Source organism: Tachypleus tridentatus, chromosome 9 (assembly GCF_004210375.1).
Source record: "Tachypleus tridentatus isolate NWPU-2018 chromosome 9, ASM421037v1, whole genome shotgun sequence".
NCBI classification, from domain to species: Eukaryota; Metazoa; Arthropoda; class Merostomata; order Xiphosura; family Limulidae; genus Tachypleus; species Tachypleus tridentatus.
The window spans coordinates 99,193,109-99,209,479 of NC_134833.1; the positions used below are offsets into that span (position 1 = coordinate 99,193,109).

A 16,371-nucleotide genomic window follows, 5' to 3' on the forward strand; every position below is an offset into this window, starting at 1 on the left:
ACTGATTCTAGTGTTTATGTTCCACAATAGTTTCATAATATGAAAGTCTCTCATCACTAGTATTTTTCCACCATCCAAAGACTTCTTTATAAAACTTTTACATATATACAGTATCATGCGCCAACATTAAATAAAACCACAATTTCACTTAATTTCCATTGGAATGATTATAGTTTTCAGAAAAGATTATCGATTAGAATTTGTTTTCTACCTCTCTTCAGAAGGCACTTTCGACTCTTTTCCTTCCTTTTCACCTCGCGTGCATTTTTCTATCGATACCTATGCAAAACGTCTTTTCAAGGGCGGTCGTCAAAGAAATCTTCTTCGACGTCATCACGTACAATTGAACATTTATTATTTTGTTTATTTAAATCGATCTTATATTTTTCACGTAATGAAACATTTACAATCTTTTTTTCTCATTACGTTTATATGACTGATTAAAATTTCGAATACTCTTATACACATGATTCAAAATTAGCCTTATGTTTGTTTGTTTCTATGTGAATTTCACTGCAAAAACTACTCAGGGGCTATCTGTGCTAGCCGTCCCTAATTTAGCACTGTAAGACAAGAGGGAGCGATAGACATCACCACCCAGCCAACTGTTGGGCTACTCTTTACGAACAAATAGTGGGATTGACCGTTACATTATAACGCCCCCACGGCTGAAAGGGCGAGCATGATTGGCGCGAAGGGATGCGAACCCGCGACCTTCAGATACGAGTCGCACGCCTTATCACGCTTGGCCATGCCGGGCCTATTAGCCATATTAAAGGTATTATCAAAACATCAGTAACAATTACTTTATAACATTTAGGAACACATTAAACGAAAAAAAAAAAACAGATTAATTTTATAAATTCCCCAAACCATCGATTGCTATTAGGCAATGCGACAGTAGTGAAACGTTTGTTTTCGTAAATTCTACAAAAGCTTTTCACAGAGGAAGACAAGAAAGAATGCACGAATGACATGTACGCTCATCAATATTATTACGCACGTACTCCCCGGCGGGGAATCGAACCCCGGTCTCCCGCGTGACAGGCGGGGATACTCACCACTATACTACCGAGGACCGATAACAACGTGTCAAGCGTTGTTTTCAATCACTAGCTTATTTAGATTACTCGGAGGAAACAGGAAGAAGTATAAATCACATAAACGTAAATATACCTCTTTATATCGACTCGACCATGTCATTTCAATTGCCTTACTATATTACCTAGTAGTGCTTCGTTTCACTTTAAACTTCGACGAAATTACACATCAATGTTTTTACAAATAACCTACAGATAAAGTGATTTGTGAAATTTCTCGGAATGTCGATCGTATAAAATCAAAGAGAGGCTTCGGTTAATGACTTGCACTCTACCAGCTCACCTAATTATAAACTGATTCTAGTGTTTACGTTCCACAATACTTTCTATATGCTTCGAAAGTCTCTCGATCACTAGTATTTTCCACCATCCCAAGACTTCTTATACAAACTTACATATATATAAGCATCATGCGCTCTATGACCAACTTCTAAATCAAACCACAATTTCCACTTGAAATTTCCATTGGAATCATTATAGTTTTCAAGAAAAGATTATCGATTAGAATTTGTTTTACTAGCTCTCTTCAACGGAGGCACATTCGACCATTTTCGCTTCCTTTTCACCCTCGCGTACATTTTTCTATCGATACCTATGCAAAAACGTCTTTTCAAGGGCGGTCGTCAAAGAAATCTTCTTCGACGTCCATCACGTACAGTTGAACATTTATTATTTTTGTTTATTTAAATCGATCTTATATTTTTTCACGTAATGAAACATTTAAAATCTTTTTACGTTTTATATGACTGATTAAAATTTAGAATACTCTTATACACATGATTACAAAATTAGCCATATGTTCGTTTGTTTCTATGCGAATTTCGCACAAAACTACTCGAGGGCTATCTGTGCTAGCCGTCCATAATTCAGCACTGTAAGACAAGAGGGAAGGCCGCTAGTCATCACCACCCACCGCGAAATCTTGGGCTACTCTTTTACGAAGGATTAGTGGGATTGACCGTCACATTATAACGCCTTCACGGCTGAAAAAGCGAGCATGATTGACGCGAAGGGGATGCGAACCCGCGACCCTCAGATTACGAGTCGCACGCCTTATCACGCTTGGCCATGCCGGGCCCTATTAGCCATATTAAAGGTATTATTAAAAACATCAGTAACAACTTTATATGCAAAAACGGCTCGTTTGGGTTGGGAAAATATTTTACATGGAAGAGCGAACAACGTTTCGACCTTCTTCGGTCATCGTCAGGTTCACAAAGAAAGAGGTAACTGACCGGAAGCTGACCACATGTTTGAAAGGGGTTGTGTAACTGTGTGTAGAAATGTAGAGGGCGGTATTAGATGTTTGAATACATAATTATATTTATTTTATTATAAAAATATAGGTATAAAGGCGTTCCTTTATATTGGTTTATTTTGGGTTTAAGTTGTATAAGTAAGGCTTCTTTAATTTTGCGTTTGTTTATGTTTGTTTCTCTATTTAGTACTTGAGTGTTTTCTATGGTTATGTTGTGTTTATTGGACTTGAAGAGTTCGAAAACGTGTGAAGATGACTTTTTTATGTTCTTTGAATCTGGTTTCCATTTTTCTACTTGTTTCTCCAATACAGAAGTCGTGGCAGTTATCACATTGTATTTTAAAAATAATGTTGGTGTGGTGTTTGTCAGTGTAGTTTTTACATAGTATAGACCTCAACAATTACTTTATAACATTTAGGAACACATTAAACGAAAAAAAAAAAACACTTAATTTTATAAATTCCCAAACCATCGATTGCTATTAGGCAATGCGACAGTAGTGAAACGTTTGTTTTCGTAAATTCTACAAAAGCTTTTCACAGAGGAAGACAAGAAAGAATGCACGAATGACATGTACGCTCATCAATATTATTACGTACTTCACAGATAAAGAGTGTTGCTGAACGTTAGGGACACCAATATCGTATGGGACATTGAACGAGTGAAATACATTCTTTCTCATTAAAAAAAAAACAGTGAACTCTAAATACTTTTACTCATAACATAAAATACTTTAACAAAAACAGAAGTGTCCGATAACCATTTCTTGACACGAATAGACGATGTTATCAGTGAACATCGAAGAACTTAATTTCAAGAAACATATGTTTCAATCGATTTTCTTCTAAAATGAAGGGTATAAGAAAATTAACGTACTCCCCGGCGGGGAATCGAACCCGGTCTCCCGCGTGACAGGCGGGGATACTCACCACTATACTACCGAGGAACGATAACAACCTCTCAAGCGTTGTTTTAATCATTATGTTATTTAGATTACTCGGAGGAAACAGGAAGAAGTGTAAATCACATAAACGTAAATATACCTCTTTATATCGACTCGACCATGTCATTTCAATTGCATTACTATATTACCTAGTAGTACTTCGTTTCACTTTAAACTTCGACGAAATTACACATCAATGCCTTTACAAATAACGTACAGATAAAGTGATTTGTGAAGTTTCTCGGAATGTCGATCGTATAAAATCAAAGAGAGGCTTCGGTTAATGGCTAGCACTCTCTCAGCTCACCTAATTATAAACTGATTCTAGTGTTTATGTTCCACAATAGTTTCTATATGCTTCGAAAGTCTCTCGATCACTAGTATTTTCCACCATCCCAAGACTTCTTCTATAAACTTACATATATACAGCATCATGCGCCAACATCTAAATAAAACCACAATTTCCACTTGAAATTTCCATTGGAATGATTATAGTTTTCAAGAAAAGATTATCGATTAGAATTTGTTTTTCTACCTCTCTTCAACGGAGGCACTTTCGACTCTTTTCGCTTCCTTTTCACCCTCGCGTACATTTTTCTATCGATACCTATGCAAAAACGTCTTTTCAAGGGCGGTCGTCAAAGAAATCTTCTTCGACGTCCATCACGTACAGTTGAACATTTATTATTTTTGTTTATTTAAATCGATCTTATATTTTTTCACGTAATGAAACATTTACAATCTTTTTTTTTCATTACGATTTATATGACTGATTAAAATTTCGAATACTCTTATACACATGATTACAAAATTAGCCTTATGTTTGTTTGTTTCTATGTGAATTTCGCACAAAACTACTCGAGGGCTATCTGTGCTAGCCGTCCATAATTCAGCACTGTAAGACAAGAGGGAAGGCCGCTAGTCATCACCACCCACCGCGAAATCTTGGGCTACTCTTTTACGAAGGATTAGTGGGATTGACCGTCACATTATAACGCCTTCACGGCTGAAAAAGCGAGCATGATTGACGCGAAGGGGATGCGAACCCGCGACCCTCAGATTACGAGTCGCACGCCTTATCACGCTTGGCCATGCCGGGCCCTATTAGCCATATTAAAGGTATTATTAAAAACATCAGTAACAACTTTATATGCAAAAACGGCTCGTTTGGGTTGGGAAAATATTTTACATAGAAGAGCGAACAACGTTTCGACCTTCTTCGGTCATCGTCAGGTTCACAAAGAACGAGGTAACTGACCGGAAGCTGACCACATGTTTGAAAGGGTTTGTGTAACTGTGTGTAGAAATGTAGAGGGCGGTATTAGATGTTTGAATACATAATTATATTTATTTTATTATATAAATATAGGTATAAAGGCGTTCCTTTATATTGGTTTATTTTGGGTTTAAGTTGTATAAGTAAGGCTTCTTTAATTTTGCGTTTGTTTATGTTTGTTTCTCTATTTAGTACTTGAGTGTTTTCTATGGTTATGTTGTGTTTATTGGACTTGCAGAGTTCGAAAACGTGTGAAGATGACTTTTTATGTTCTTTGAATCTGGTTTCCATTTTTCTACTTGTTTCTCCAATACAGAAGTCGTGGCAGTTATCACATTGTATTTTAAAAATAATGTTGGTGTGGTGTTTGTCAGTGTAGTTTTTACATAGTATAGACCTCAACAATTACTTTATAACATTTAGGAACACATTAAACGAAAAAAAAAAACACACTTAATTTTATAAATTCCCCAAACCATCGATTGCTCTTAGGCAATGCGACAGTAGTGAAACGTTTGTTTTCGTAAATTCTACAAAAGCTTTCCACAGAGGAAGACAAGAAAGAATGCACGAATGACATGTACGCTCATCAATATTATTACGTACTTCACAGATAAAGAGTGTTGCTGAACGTTAGGGACACCAATATCGTATGGGACATTGAACGAGTGAAATACATTCTTTCTCATTAAAAAAAAGAACAGTGAACTCTAAATACTTTTACTCATAACATAAAATACTTTAACAAAAACAGAAGTGTCCGATAACCATTTCTTGACACGAATAGACGATGTTATCAGTGAACATCGAAGAACTTAATTTCAAGAAACACATGTTTCAATCGATTTTCTTCTAAAATGAAGGGTATAAGAAAATTAACGTACTCCCCGGCGGGGAATCGAACCCCGGTCTCCCGCGTGACAGGCGGGGATACTCACCACTATACTACCGAGGAACGATAACAACCTTTCAAGCGTTGTTTTTAATCATTATGTTATTTAGATTACTCGGAGGAAACAGGAAGAAGTGTAAATCACATAAACGTAAATATACCTCTTTATATCGACTCGACCATGTCATTTCAATTGCATTACTATATTACCTAGTAGTACTTCGTTTCACTTTAAACTTTGACGAAATTACACATCAATGTTTTTTACAAATAACCTACAGATAAAGTGATTTGTGAAATTTCTCGGAATGTCGATCGTATAAAATCAAAGAGAGGCTTCGGTTAATGACTTGCACTCTACCAGCTCACCTAATTATAAACTGATTCTAGTGTTTACGTTCCACAATACTTTCTATATGCTTCGAAAGTCTCTCGATCACTAGTATTTTCCACCATCCCAAGACTTCTTATACAAACTTACATATATATAAGCATCATGCGCTCTATGACCAACTTCTAAATCAAACCACAATTTCCACTTGAAATTTCCATTGGAATCATTATAGTTTTCAAGAAAAGATTATCGATTAGAATTTGTTTTTCTAGCTCTCTTCAACGGAGGCACATTCGACCATTTTCGCTTCCTTTTCACCCTCGCGTACATTTTTTCTATCGATACCTATGCAAAACGTCTTTTCAAGGGCGGTCGTCAAAGAAATCTTCTTCGACGTCCATCACGTACAGTTGAACATTTATTATTTTTGTTTATTTAAATCGATCTTATATTTTTCACGTAATGAAACATTTAAAATCTTTTACGATTTATATGACTGATTAAAATTTCGAATACGCTTATACACATGATTACAAAATTAGCCATATGTTCGTTTGTTTCTATGTGAATTTCGCACAAAACTACTCGAGGGCTATCTGTGCTAGCCGTCCATAATTCAGCACTGTAAGACAAGAGGGAAGGCCGCTAGTCATCACCACCCACCGCGAAATCTTGGGCTACTCTTTTACGAAGGAATAGTGGGATTGACCGTCACATTATAACGCCTTCACGGCTGAAAAGCGAGCATGATTGACGCGAAGGGGATGCGAACCCGCGACCCTCAGATTACGAGTCGCACGCCTTATCACGCTTGGCCATGCCGGGCCCTATTAGCCATATTAAAGGTATTATTAAAACATCAGTAACAACTTTATATGCAAAACGGCTCGTTTGGGTTGGGAAAATATTTTACATAGAAGAGCGAACAACGTTTCGACCTTCTTCGGTCATCGTCAGGTTCACAAAGAAAGAGGTAACTGACCGGAAGCTGACCACATGTTTGAAAGGGGTTGTGTAACTGTGTGTAGAAATGTAGAGGGCGGTATTAGATGTTTGAATACATAATTATATTTATTTTATTATATAAATATAGGTATAAAGGCGTTCCTTTATATTGGTTTATTTTGGGTTTAAGTTGTATAAGTAAGGCTTCTTTAATTTTGCGTTTGTTTATGTTTGTTTCTCTATTTAGTACTTGAGTGTTTTCTATGGTTATGTTGTGTTTATTGGACTTGCAGAGTTCGAAAACGTGTGAAGATGACTTTTTATGTTCTTTGAATCTGGTTTCCATTTTTCTACTTGTTTCTCCAATACAGAAGTCGTGGCAGTTATCACATTGTATTTTAAAAATAATGTTGGTGTGGTGTTTGTCAGTGTAGTTTTTACATAGTATAGACCTCAACAGTTACTTTATAACATTTAGGAACACATTAAACGAAAAAAAAAAACACACTTAATTTTATAAATTCCCCAAACCATCGATTGCTATTAGGCAATGCGACAGTAGTGAAACGTTTGTTTTCGTAAATTCTACAAAAGCTTTCCACAGAGGAAGACAAGAAAGAATGCACGAATGACATGTACGCTCATCAATATTATTACGTACTTCACAGATAAAGAGTGTTGCTGAACGTTAGGGACACCAATATCGTATGGGACATTGAACGAGTGAAATACATTCTTTCTCATTAAAAAAAAGAACAGTGAACTCTAAATACTTTTACTCATAACATAAAATACTTTAACAAAAACAGAAGTGTCCGATAACCATTTCTTGACACGAATAGACGATGTTATCAGTGAACATCGAAGAACTTAATTTCAAGAAACATATGTTTCAATCGATTTTCTTCTAAAATGAAGGGTATAAGAAAATTAACGTACTCCCCGGCGGGGAATCGAACCCCGGTCTCCTGCGTGACAGGCGGGGATACTCACCACTATACTACCGAGGAACGATAACAACCTTTCAAGCGTTGTTTTTTTAATCATTATGTTATTTAGATTACTCGGAGGAAACAGGAAGAAGTGTAAATCACATAAACGTAAATATACCTCTTTATATCGACTCGACCATGTCATTTCAATTGCATTACTATATTACCTAGTAGTACTTCGTTTCACTTTAAACTTTGACGAAATTACACATCAATGTTTTTACAAATAACCTACAGATAAAGTGATTTGTGAAATTTCTCGGAATGTCGATCGTATAAAATCAAAGAGAGGCTTCGGTTAATGACTTGCACTCTACCAGCTCACCTAATTATAAACTGATTCTAGTGTTTACGTTCCACAATACTTTCTATATGCTTCGAAAGTCTCTCGATCACTAGTATTTTCCACCATCCCAAGACTTCTTCTATAAACTTACATATATACAGCATCATGCGCCAACATCTAAATAAAACCACAATTTCCACTTGAAATTTCCATTGGAATGATTATAGTTTTCAAGAAAAGATTATCGATTAGAATTTGTTTTTCTACCTCTCTTCAACGGAGGCACTTTCGACTCTTTTCGCTTCCTTTTCACCCTCGCGTACATTTTTCTATCGATACCTATGCAAAACGTCTTTTCAAGGGCGGTCGTCAAAGAAATCTTCTTCGACGTCCATCACGTACAGTTGAACATTTATTATTTTTGTTTATTTAAATCGATCTTATATTTTTTCACGTAATGAAACATTTACAATCTTTTTTTCTCATTACGATTTATATGACTGATTAAAATTTCGAATACTCTTATACACATGATTACAAAATTAGCCTTATGTTTGTTTGTTTCTATGTGAATTTCGCACAAAACTACTCGAGGGCTATCTGTGCTAGCCGTCCCTAATTTAGCACTGTAAGACAAGAGGGAAGGCAGATAGTCATCACCACCCACAACGAAATCTTGGGCTACTCTTTTACGAACAAATAGTGGGATTGACCGTTACATTATAACGCCCCCACGGCTGAAAGGGCGAGCATGATTGGCGCGAAGGGGATGCGAACCCGCGACCTTCAGATTACGAGTCGCACGTTTTATCACGCTTGGCCATGCCGGGCCCTATTAGCCATATTAAAGGTATTATCAAAACATCAGTAACAACTACTTTCTAACATTTAGGAACACATTAAACGAAAAAAAAAGATTAATTTTATAAATTCCCCAAACCATCGATTGCTATTAGGCAATGCGACAGTAGTGAAACGTTTGTTTTCGTAAATTCTACAAAAGCTTTCCACAGAGGAAGACAAGAAAGAATGCACGAATGACATGTACGCTCATCAATATTATTACGTACTTCACAGATAAAGAGTGTTGCTGAACGTTAGGGACACCAATATCGTATGGGACATTGAACGAGTGAAATACATTCTTTCTCATTAAAAAAAAGAACAGTGAACTCTAAATACTTTTACTCATAACATAAAATACTTTAACAAAAAACAGAAGTGTCCGATAACCATTTCTTGACACGAATAGACGATGTTATCAGTGAACATCGAAGAACTTAATTTCAAGAAACATATGTTTCAATCGATTTTCTTCTAAAATGAAGGGTATAAGAAAATTAACGTACTCCCCGGCGGGGAATCGAACCCCGGTCTCCCGCGTGACAGGCGGGGATACTCACCACTATACTACCGAGGAACGATAACAACCTCTCAAGCGTTGTTTTAATCATTATGTTATTTAGATTACTCGGAGGAAACAGGAAGAAGTGTAAATCACATAAACGTAAATATACCTCTTTATATCGACTCGACCATGTCATTTCAATTGCATTACTATATTACCTAGTAGTACTTCGTTTCACTTTAAACTTCGACGAAATTACACATCAATGCCTTTACAAATAACGTACAGATAAAGTGATTTGTGAAGTTTCTCGGAATGTCGATCGTATAAAATCAAAGAGAGGCTTCGGTTAATGGCTAGCACTCTCTCAGCTCACCTAATTATAAACTGATTCTAGTGTTTATGTTCCACAATAGTTTCTATATGCTTCGAAAGTCTCTCGATCACTAGTATTTTCCACCATCCCAAGACTTCTTCTATAAACTTACATATATACAGCATCATGCGCCAACATCTAAATAAAACCACAATTTCCACTTGAAATTTCCATTGGAATGATTATAGTTTTCAAGAAAAGATTATCGATTAGAATTTGTTTTTCTACCTCTCTTCAACGGAGGCACTTTCGACTCTTTTCGCTTCCTTTTCACCCTCGCGTACATTTTTCTATCGATACCTATGCAAAAACGTCTTTTCAAGGGCGGTCGTCAAAGAAATCTTCTTCGACGTCCATCACGTACAGTTGAACATTTATTATTTTTGTTTATTTAAATCGATCTTATATTTTTTCACGTAATGAAACATTTACAATCTTTTTTTTCTCATTACGATTTATATGACTGATTAAAATTTCGAATACTCTTATACACATGATTACAAAATTAGCCTTATGTTTGTTTGTTTCTATGTGAATTTCGCACAAAACTACTCGAGGGCTATCTGTGCTAGCCGTCCCTAATTTAGCACTGTAAGACAAGAGGGAAGGCAGATAGTCATCACCACCCACAACGAAATCTTGGGCTACTCTTTTACGAACAAATAGTGGGATTGACCGTTACATTATAACGCCCCCACGGCTGAAAGGGCGAGCATGATTGGCGCGAAGGGGATGCGAACCCGCGACCTTCAGATTACGAGTCGCACGTTTTATCACGCTTGGCCATGCCGGGCCCTATTAGCCATATTAAAGGTATTATCAAAAACATCAGTAACAACTACTTTCTAACATTTAGGAACACATTAAACGAAAAAAAAAAAGATTAATTTTATAAATTCCCCAAACCATCGATTGCTATTAGGCAATGCGACAGTAGTGAAACGTTTGTTTTCGTAAATTCTACAAAAGCTTTCCACAGAGGAAGACAAGAAAGAATGCACGAATGACATGTACGCTCATCAATATTATTACGTACTTCACAGATAAAGAGTGTTGCTGAACGTTAGGGACACCAATATCGTATGGGACATTGAACGAGTGAAATACATTCTTTCTCATTAAAAAAAAGAACAGTGAACTCTAAATACTTTTACTCATAACATAAAATACTTTAACAAAAACAGAAGTGTCCGATAACCATTTCTTGACACGAATAGACGATGTTATCAGTGAACATCGAAGAACTTAATTTCAAGAAACATATGTTTCAATCGATTTTCTTCTAAAATGAAGGGTATAAGAAAATTAACGTACTCCCCGGCGGGGAATCGAACCCCGGTCTCCCGCGTGACAGGCGGGGATACTCACCACTATACTACCGAGGAACGATAACAACCTCTCAAGCGTTGTTTTTAATCATTATGTTATTTAGATTACTCGGAGGAAACAGGAAGAAGTGTAAATCACATAAACGTAAATATACCTCTTTATATCGACTCGACCATGTCATTTCAATTGCATTACTATATTACCTAGTAGTACTTCGTTTCACTTTAAACTTCGACGAAATTACACATCAATGCCTTTACAAATAACGTACAGATAAAGTGATTTGTGAAGTTTCTCGGAATGTCGATCGTATAAAATCAAAGAGAGGCTTCGGTTAATGGCTAGCACTCTCTCAGCTCACCTAATTATAAACTGATTCTAGTGTTTATGTTCCACAATAGTTTCTATATGCTTCGAAAGTCTCTCGATCACTAGTATTTTCCACCATCCCAAGACTTCTTCTATAAACTTACATATATACAGCATCATGCGCCAACATCTAAATAAAACCACAATTTCCACTTGAAATTTCCATTGGAATGATTATAGTTTTCAAGAAAAGATTATCGATTAGAATTTGTTTTTCTACCTCTCTTCAACGGAGGCACTTTCGACTCTTTTCGCTTCCTTTTCACCCTCGCGTACATTTTTCTATCGATACCTATGCAAAAACGTCTTTTCAAGGGCGGTCGTCAAAGAAATCTTCTTCGACGTCCATCACGTACAGTTGAACATTTATTATTTTTGTTTATTTAAATCGATCTTATATTTTTTCACGTAATGAAACATTTACAATCTTTTTTTCTCATTACGATTTATATGACTGATTAAAATTTCGAATACTCTTATACACATGATTACAAAATTAGCCTTATGTTTGTTTGTTTCTATGTGAATTTCGCACAAAACTACTCGAGGGCTATCTGTGCTAGCCGTCCCTAATTTAGCACTGTAAGACAAGAGGGAAGGCAGATAGTCATCACCACCCACAACGAAATCTTGGGCTACTCTTTTACGAACAAATAGTGGGATTGACCGTTACATTATAACGCCCCACGGCTGAAAGGGCGAGCATGATTGGCGCGAAGGGGATGCGAACCCGCGACCTTCAGATTACGAGTCGCACGTTTTATCACGCTTGGCCATGCCGGGCCCTATTAGCCATATTAAAGGTATTATCAAAAACATCAGTAACAACTACTTTCTAACATTTAGGAACACATTAAACGAAAAAAAAAAAAGATTAATTTTATAAATTCCCCAAACCATCGATTGCTATTAGGCAATGCGACAGTAGTGAAACGTTTGTTTTCGTAAATTCTACAAAAGCTTTCCACAGAGGAAGACAAGAAAGAATGCACGAATGACATGTACGCTCATCAATATTATTACGTACTTCACAGATAAAGAGTGTTGCTGAACGTTAGGGACACCAATATCGTATGGGACATTGAACGAGTGAAATACATTCTTTCTCATTAAAAAAAAGAACAGTGAACTCTAAATACTTTTACTCATAACATAAAATACTTTAACAAAAACAGAAGTGTCCGATAACCATTTCTTGACACGAATAGACGATGTTATCAGTGAACATCGAAGAACTTAATTTCAAGAAACATATGTTTCAATCGATTTTCTTCTAAAATGAAGGGTATAAGAAAATTAACGTACTCCCCGGCGGGGAATCGAACCCCGGTCTCCCGCGTGACAGGCGGGGATACTCACCACTATACTACCGAGGAACGATAACAACCTCTCAAGCGTTGTTTTAATCATTATGTTATTTAGATTACTCGGAGGAAACAGGAAGAAGTGTAAATCACATAAACGTAAATATACCTCTTTATATCGACTCGACCATGTCATTTCAATTGCATTACTATATTACCTAGTAGTACTTCGTTTCACTTTAAACTTCGACGAAATTACACATCAATGCCTTTACAAATAACGTACAGATAAAGTGATTTGTGAAGTTTCTCGGAATGTCGATCGTATAAAATCAAAGAGAGGCTTCGGTTAATGGCTAGCACTCTCTCAGCTCACCTAATTATAAACTGATTCTAGTGTTTATGTTCCACAATAGTTTCTATATGCTTCGAAAGTCTCTCGATCACTAGTATTTTCCACCATCCCAAGACTTCTTCTATAAACTTACATATATACAGCATCATGCGCCAACATCTAAATAAAACCACAATTTCCACTTGAAATTTCCATTGGAATGATTATAGTTTTCAAGAAAAGATTATCGATTAGAATTTGTTTTTCTACCTCTCTTCAACGGAGGCACTTTCGACTCTTTTCGCTTCCTTTTCACCCTCGCGTACATTTTTCTATCGATACCTATGCAAAACGTCTTTTCAAGGGCGGTCGTCAAAGAAATCTTCTTCGACGTCCATCACGTACAGTTGAACATTTATTATTTTTGTTTATTTAAATCGATCTTATATTTTTTCACGTAATGAAACATTTACAATCTTTTTTTCTCATTACGATTTATATGACTGATTAAAATTTCGAATACTCTTATACACATGATTACAAAATTAGCCTTATGTTTGTTTGTTTCTATGTGAATTTCGCACAAAACTACTCGAGGGCTATCTGTGCTAGCCGTCCCTAATTTAGCACTGTAAGACAAGAGGGAAGGCAGATAGTCATCACCACCCACAACGAAATCTTGGGCTACTCTTTTACGAACAAATAGTGGGATTGACCGTTACATTATAACGCCCCCACGGCTGAAAGGGCGAGCATGATTGGCGCGAAGGGGATGCGAACCCGCGACCTTCAGATTACGAGTCGCACGTTTTATCACGCTTGGCCATGCCGGGCCCTATTAGCCATATTAAAGGTATTATCGTTTGTTTAAAACATCAGTAACAACTACTTTCTAACATTTAGGAACACATTAAACGTTACTTTATAACAAAAAAAAAGATTAATTTTATAAATTCCCCAAACCATCGATTGCTATTAGGCAATGCGACAGTAGTGAAACGTTTGTTTTCGTAAATTCTACAAAAGCTTTCCACAGAGGAAGACAAGAAAGAATGCACGAATGACATGTACGCTCATCAATATTATTACGTACTTCACAGATAAAGAGTGTTGCTGAACGTTAGGGACACCAATATCGTATGGGACATTGAACGAGTGAAATACATTCTTTCTCATTAAAAAAAAAGAACAGTGAACTCTAAATACTTTTACTCATAACATAAAATACTTTAACAAAACAGAAGTGTCCGATAACCATTTCTTGACACGAATAGACGATGTTATCAGTGAACATCGAAGAACTTAATTTCAAGAAACATATGTTTCAATCGATTTTCTTCTAAAATGAAGGGTATAAGAAAATTAACGTACTCCCCGGCGGGGAATCGAACCCGGTCTCCCGCGTGACAGGCGGGGATACTCACCACTATACTACCGAGGAACGATAACAACCTCTCAAGCGTTGTTTTTAATCATTATGTTATTTAGATTACTCGGAGGAAACAGGAAGAAGTGTAAATCACATAAACGTAAATATACCTCTTTATATCGACTCGACCATGTCATTTCAATTGCATTACTATATTACCTAGTAGTACTTCGTTTCACTTTAAACTTCGACGAAATTACACATCAATGCCTTTACAAATAACGTACAGATAAAGTGATTTGTGAAGTTTCTCGGAATGTCGATCGTATAAAATCAAAGAGAGGCTTCGGTTAATGGCTAGCACTCTCTCAGCTCACCTAATTATAAACTGATTCTAGTGTTTATGTTCCACAATAGTTTCTATATGCTTCGAAAGTCTCTCGATCACTAGTATTTTCCACCATCCCAAGACTTCTTCTATAAACTTACATATATACAGCATCATGCGCCAACATCTAAATAAAACCACAATTTCCACTTGAAATTTCCATTGGAATGATTATAGTTTTCAAGAAAAGATTATCGATTAGAATTTGTTTTCTACCTCTCTTCAACGGAGGCACTTTCGACTCTTTTCGCTTCCTTTTCACCCTCGCGTACATTTTTCTATCGATACCTATGCAAAAACGTCTTTTCAAGGGCGGTCGTCAAAGAAATCTTCTTCGACGTCCATCACGTACAGTTGAACATTTATTATTTTTGTTTATTTAAATCGATCTTATATTTTTCACGTAATGAAACATTTACAATCTTTTTTTCTCATTACGATTTATATGACTGATTAAAATTTCGAATACTCTTATACACATGATTACAAAATTAGCCTTATGTTTGTTTGTTTCTATGTGAATTTCGCACAAAACTACTCGAGGGCTATCTGTGCTAGCCGTCCCTAATTTAGCACTGTAAGACAAGAGGGAAGGCAGATAGTCATCACCACCCACAACGAAATCTTGGGCTACTCTTTTACGAACAAATAGTGGGATTGACCGTTACATTATAACGCCCCACGGCTGAAAGGGCGAGCATGATTGGCGCGAAGGGGATGCGAACCCGCGACCTTCAGATTACGAGTCGCACGTTTTATCACGCTTGGCCATGCCGGGCCCTATTAGCCATATTAAAGGTATTATCAAAAACATCAGTAACAACTACTTTCTAACATTTAGGAACACATTAAACGTATTTTAAAAAAAAAAAAGATTAATTTTATAAATTCCCCAAACCATCGATTGCTATTAGGCAATGCGACAGTAGTGAAACGTTTGTTTTCGTAAATTCTACAAAAGCTTTCCACAGAGGAAGACAAGAAAGAATGCACGAATGACATGTACGCTCATCAATATTATTACGTACTTCACAGATAAAGAGTGTTGCTGAACGTTAGGGACACCAATATCGTATGGGACATTGAACGAGTGAAATACATTCTTTCTCATTAAAAAAAAGAACAGTGAACTCTAAATACTTTTACTCATAACATAAAATACTTTAACAAAACAGAAGTGTCCGATAACCATTTCTTGACACGAATAGACGATGTTATCAGTGAACATCGAAGAACTTAATTTCAAGAAACATATGTTTCAATCGATTTTCTTCTAAAATGAAGGGTATAAGAAAATTAACGTACTCCCCGGCGGGGAATCGAACCCGGTCTCCCGCGTGACAGGCGGGGATACTCACCACTATACTACCGAGGAACGATAACAACCTCTCAAGCGTTGTTTTTAATCATTATGTTATTTAGATTACTCGGAGGAAACAGGAAGAAGTGTAAATCACATAAACGTAAATATACCTCTTTATATCGACTCGACCATGTCATTTCAATTGCATTACTATATTACCTAGT

At 36.4% G+C, this 16,371-nt stretch overlaps 6 non-coding genes across 6 annotated transcripts; all 6 read right to left on the bottom strand.

The window, feature by feature from the left end:
- Positions 1-1,006: 1,006 nt before the first annotated feature.
- Positions 1,007-1,078, bottom strand: TRNAD-GUC (transfer RNA aspartic acid (anticodon GUC)). The gene has a single exon. It is a non-coding gene; the product is annotated as a tRNA-Asp (tRNA).
- A 4,383-nt stretch (positions 1,079-5,461) lies between these two features.
- Positions 5,462-5,533, bottom strand: TRNAD-GUC (transfer RNA aspartic acid (anticodon GUC)). Its single transcript has one exon. It is a non-coding gene; the product is annotated as a tRNA-Asp (tRNA).
- A 2,154-nt stretch (positions 5,534-7,687) lies between these two features.
- Positions 7,688-7,759, bottom strand: TRNAD-GUC (transfer RNA aspartic acid (anticodon GUC)). Its single transcript has one exon. It is a non-coding gene; the product is annotated as a tRNA-Asp (tRNA).
- A 1,616-nt stretch (positions 7,760-9,375) lies between these two features.
- Positions 9,376-9,447, bottom strand: TRNAD-GUC (transfer RNA aspartic acid (anticodon GUC)). Its single transcript has one exon. It is a non-coding gene; the product is annotated as a tRNA-Asp (tRNA).
- A 1,617-nt stretch (positions 9,448-11,064) lies between these two features.
- On the bottom strand, positions 11,065-11,136 carry TRNAD-GUC (transfer RNA aspartic acid (anticodon GUC)). Its single transcript has one exon. It is a non-coding gene; the product is annotated as a tRNA-Asp (tRNA).
- Positions 11,137-12,753: 1,617 nt separating this feature from the next.
- Positions 12,754-12,825, bottom strand: TRNAD-GUC (transfer RNA aspartic acid (anticodon GUC)). The gene has a single exon. It is a non-coding gene; the product is annotated as a tRNA-Asp (tRNA).
- Positions 12,826-16,371: the final 3,546 nt, after the last annotated feature.